Here is a 5,330-nt window from a genome sequence, read left to right as displayed (position 1 = left end):
CCATTACACAGGGTGATTGCTTTAAGTTAGGGGAGGATATTAATATTCAAAAGAAAACGGAAAGTTTCACTTAACTTGGTATAGTCAAAAACGTATGTAAGACTGTGAAAAAAAGGAATCTCTAGGAATTCACAGTTTCATGTTTCTAGAAGATACAAAATAGTGAATAGAAACTGTGCTCTGATCTGTGGAACAGAAAATTCTCATTTTCTCACCAAGTTAAATTTTGAGCAATAGTATTCTCAGAAAACATGTAAAATCCCTTACTATGTACCAAGAAATTTGATTTTATCTCATTAATGCCTTTTCAACATGTATTAATATAATTATGATTGTTCGTCCTCAAATTTTTCAATCCTGGTTAGTTATTTTAATAACAATTATGATCTAATATTAATTATAATAATTGGAAATATACTATTGATGTTTTATTATTATTATTATTATTATTATTATTTTTATTTTTTTTATTTATTTATTTACGATAGTCACAGAGAGAGAGAGGCAGAGACACAGGCAGAGGGAGAAGCAGGCTCCATGCACCGGGAGCCCGATGTGGGATTCGATCCCGGGTCTCCAGGATCGCACCCTGGGCCAAAGGCAGGCGCCAAACCGCTGCGCCACCCAGGGATCCCATTATTATTTAATCATTAACACTGGTTATACCTGTTGCCTTCACCCTGCTGCTACATTAGTTTTCACATTAGTTCAAATTTGGGCTTCTTTAGAATGTTGGCTCTTCTAATAAACTTATCATGGAAAAAAAAAACATTCTCTTAGGTATTTCATACATTTTAACCAATTGAATCATTGTAATATATTAGGAGGCAGGATTATTACCAATCTTTTTTTTTAAAGGTGAAGCAACTAAAGCATTGTTTATAAAATGTACTGTAGTTCACAAACCTAATAAATCTCATATTTTATGTTGAACCCCGGGCATCTGGTTTTAGAGTCTGTGTTCTTTTTTTTTTTTTTAAAGATTTATTTATTCATTTGAAGGGAGAGCGGCAGAGGGAGGGAAACTCAAGCTGACTCCGTACAGGTGCTAGGGTCTGTGTTCTTAACCACTATCCTCTTGAATAGAACTTAGATTTTTCCCAAGAGTTTGAAACCACTGCTTTACTAGTGTGCTAGCAGGCTGGGAGAAAATGCTTGTGGGGTGAAGTCAGAATAACCATCTCTGATTCTATCTTCTCATCTTCAAATGAGAATAATTACTGCATTGGGCTCTGAGGATGAAAGATAACTGTCACAGTGCTTGGCATAAAATAGAACATGTTAATTTACTCTCCTTCTCTTCTCCCCATCTGCCTTCCTCGTAACTACTTAGACCTCCTACCTAATCTTTCTGTAGATGTTCCTAAGTGTTCTGACAAAGAAGTACATATTAATGAAGTCAAAATTTCAAAATGAAGGACTAGAAAATGTTTTGGGCCAGGGAACACCTGACATAGGAGTCATATATTATTGGAATGATATGAGTCAGGTTAAGATAGCATTAAAAATGGTAATGGTATAAAACCAAATATTCTATTCCTTATGTGTGGATTATTTACTTCTTCCTCAAAATGAGCAATGATATGATATACTGTAGGCTTTTGTCTACAGCCTGACATGATGAAGGCTTTAACCCAAAAGACTGACCTAATTATATCAATATATTTATTACATTTCATTCTTTTTATTTGAAGAAGATAAAGGAATAAATATGTAGATACTATATTTAGTGCACACACACACACATATGTATGTCAGTAGGTAGATATGATAAATAGATGGATTGACAGATTATTCTCTGTAGACTAGCACATACCAGTGAGATTATTTATTTCTTGAAAGTTTTCTTTTTTTGTTTGTTTGTTGTTGTTTTTTTGTTTTTTTGTTTTTTTCAGAGCCCACAATTTATTACTGAGGCTTTCCAAGATGGAGGCAGGGAGAGCCTGTGCTGGCTGGGGGCCTCCTCCCTCCTCCCCCTGGGGCTCTGGTCCTTGCTGACCTCCAGCCTGAGCCCAAGCCATGCACTTTGTGGCAGGGCACACAGATGTGGCACAGGGTGACTGAGAACCTGCGGTCTCCTGGGGCAAAGACTGGTGGCCTGTGGCACTCCCCAAGGCTCTGTCCCACCTCCTAAGGCTCTGCAAGCTCCCGGGTCCTTTCTCAGCCACTGTCCTGTGCAGTTGGGGGGGGGGGGCAGGGAACCCAGGGACTACCCTGACCAGGACCCAAGTTGGGGCCAGTGGGAAAGGCCAGAGGTAGGCTGGAGCCCTGGACAGGGGCAGGGTCGGGTGGTGAGTGGGCAGTGGTGTCAGGGCTGAGCAGAGGACCCCAGGTTGACTGGAGCGCGAGGCTGCACAGGGGACAAGCTGGGGGGTGATGGTCCCCCCCCCCACCCCCCGAGAGCAGTGGCTGAGGTCAGCAGGAAAACTCTTGAGGCCCACGTCTCACTCTGGATGCGCAGTGTCGGCTGGAGTCTGGCAAGGTAGTGAGCGGCATCCGGGCCGGGAGCCCCCGTCCCCCTGGAAGCCGGACTCTAGGGCTCCCGACACATCTGCGGGCATGCACTGGGCGGTCCAGCAGGCCCCACACCGGCGGCCGAAGGGCCCGAGCTCGCGGAGCCCGCGCGCACTTACATCTTGCGCTCCCGCTCCCGCTCCCGCTCCCGCTCCCGCTCCCGGAGAAGGCCGTGAGGGGCGTCGGGCAGCCCTTCCTCTCCAGCTGCAGCCACGCCGCCTCCCTGCACAGGTCCTGGTCCCGCCAGCGGCAGCCGAAGAACAGTCGATCCCGGGCCGCTGGTTGCCGGACGGCTGCTCGGAAAGGGGTCCCGCCGGTGCCAGGGCCCAGCACAAAAACTGGGGCACGCTCCGCGGATCGGCGAGTCGTGCTTGCGCAGGGGCCGTGCGAACCTTCTCCGCATCGTTCCAAAGTTAGCATATGTGCTGCCGAAGCGAGCTATTTCCTGGAAGTTTAAAAAGCACTTCCCAACGAAATCGATCAGGTCTAAAGCCATTTTCATCTATGATAGTTCTCATTTTCCTCCTGACCATGATTTATTTATTTATGTTTCCTAAACAGAAAGCCAATTTTATATTTTAATGAAAATGCTACTTACTACCACTAGATTTGCCACAGTATTTAGCGCAGCTTTATATAATTGCTAATTGTTAAAATCTTCATTTCTTTTTTTAAACAGCAGTCTTATTTTTAACCTCAGTTTAGTTAACAAAATTTCAAAAATGAATATACAATTACAGACTGCTAAGCAGAGGTCCTTGCACTATAAACAAAACTGTCTTGGCTAAAATAAATTTATTTTTAGGTTTGGGATCAGCCTTTACTTCAATTTGGTTCAAGTTGAACTTGATCTATAGCCAAATTTCCTTATGGTTTCTGCCATATGGATACATGAACTTCTACTGCATTATTCAGCTGGAATCATCTGAGTAGATTTCTGGAAAGCATATATGCATCTACATCTATATCAGCCTCTTGTCCACAGTTTTCTCTTACTGATTTCTTGTTCCTTCTATCTTTAACTTCCTTTTAGAGTTCCTTCTAACTCCTTTTTTTTTTTCCTGTCACCATTAGTATAGACCTTCTTCAACAATTTCTGTTCTTTCTCAGTTAAAAGTTTTGTTTCTGTTTTCTTTCTTCTTTCTTTCTTCCTCCCTCCCTCCCTCTCTCTTTTCTTTTCTTTTCTTTTCTTTTTTTTCTTTTCCTTTCTCTTTTCTGTCTCTCTCTCTCTTTCTTTCTTCCTACAAGACACTAAAGACTCACTGGATCAAGCTCAAGCAAGTGGTTTTTGTATGGGTACACACTGCAGTCTCCCAGAAACCCACAAACAAACCAAAATACAACCAGGCCTCTTATGGAGTGCAATTGGGAATTTAAAAGCCACCAGGAACTCAAATTTCTATTTATCATGGGACAGAACTTCTCTCAGTCCTTAAATCTCTGCTCCTTTCTGGTGTCTGAACGCTTTAATTTTTCATTTCAAGTCCTCAACAGAAACTAGCTCAATCTCATGGTTTTCAAATTCTGAGTTTCCAAAAGATAAATCTAATTTCCCAAACTTATACTTTTATCAGGGCTTCAAAAATCATAAAAGGTGAAGCAGGCTTCCGCTTTTTCATACTTTACATTAAAAGAGCTATATTCCATGTGTTTTTACATATATATCACATCTCTTTCTCTCCTGTCATATTTGTGGCATTTCTCTTTTCTGGATGATCCCTGCCTCTAGCCCAACTATTTGAATACCTTCTACCTACTTTTTATACTGCACCTTCTTACTGCTTCCTTGTATTTTTCAAGATGCCACATATATAGTCTTATAACTTTAAGGAATGAAGATTATGTCTCTGTAGGATATTGATATGAGGACAGGGAAGAAGAGCAAAGAAAATTATTAGGAAAATGACAGACCTTGGATCAGCTAGGCCAGTTCCAGAATTTTGCTTTTCTGCAAATTGTTGCGTACTTTTTGAAAGCCTACTATCTGAAAACTATATTTCATCAGTTAGAGTACCAACAATTATCCATGGAAGAGGCCAAGAAACCTGACATAATGCTGTGTTCCTTCATGAATCTGCAATACCCCAGAGACTGACTCTTCATCTAATTGCTAAGAAATTTGATTTGTCAGCACACTCAGCATGATTTCAACATTACTCCTTCTGTAATAGTATTGCTAGTTTTTCACATAATTATTATTTTACAAATAGGTTCTTCTTTTCATAGTTTTTATTGGACATGAAAATAAGATCTAAGTGCTAAATAGGGAAGATACTGTAACAGATATTTACAATAAAATATTACATTTATGAGTGCCAGAATGCCACTGAGGTTAACTGTCCTATCTGTTTATTTTTCTGAAAAAGTATTTTCAGCCTGGAATGAGAACAGAGTTATCTTCAGGGTTTTTCCGGTATGGATATGTTTTGTGCTATTGTGGCATTTGAACAGTAATATGCTGTGGTTAGTCAAAACTCTAGTGGCTGTCATCAGTGGGAAAGGTGGTGGAGAGGAAATTAACTTGAGGCAAGGAAATAATAATGGCCTGAAACATGGATTTTCATTTTTATTTAGACAGTAATTTTCTGAGTCAATAATAGCACTTGTGGTGCCATTCATTGGAGATTTGGTTTCAACAAAATTTCCAATTACAGATGTTATTAATTTCCCTCAGAAGCCACAGACAACAACATATTGTGAGACTGTTGATTTACCTTTCATAATATTTTATAACATTTTATTTTGAAGGAAGAAAAGGCAAAGTAGAAAATAGAGAAACAAGTTATTGCCATGAAAAGTGAGTACTTATTCTTTGG

At 40.5% G+C, this 5,330-nt stretch overlaps 1 non-coding gene across 1 annotated transcript; it reads right to left on the bottom strand.

The window, feature by feature from the left end:
* Positions 1–2,848: 2,848 nt before the first annotated feature.
* LOC129520968 (U6 spliceosomal RNA) lies at positions 2,849–2,953 on the bottom strand. The gene has a single exon (XR_008666731.1). It is a non-coding gene; the product is annotated as a U6 spliceosomal RNA (small nuclear RNA).
* Positions 2,954–5,330: the final 2,377 nt, after the last annotated feature.

This window comes from Nyctereutes procyonoides, unplaced genomic scaffold, assembly GCF_905146905.1.
Source record: "Nyctereutes procyonoides isolate TBG_1078 unplaced genomic scaffold, NYPRO_anot_genome, whole genome shotgun sequence".
Classification (NCBI taxonomy): domain Eukaryota; kingdom Metazoa; phylum Chordata; class Mammalia; order Carnivora; family Canidae; genus Nyctereutes; species Nyctereutes procyonoides.
This window is presented reverse-complemented; position numbering and strand designations above follow the sequence as displayed.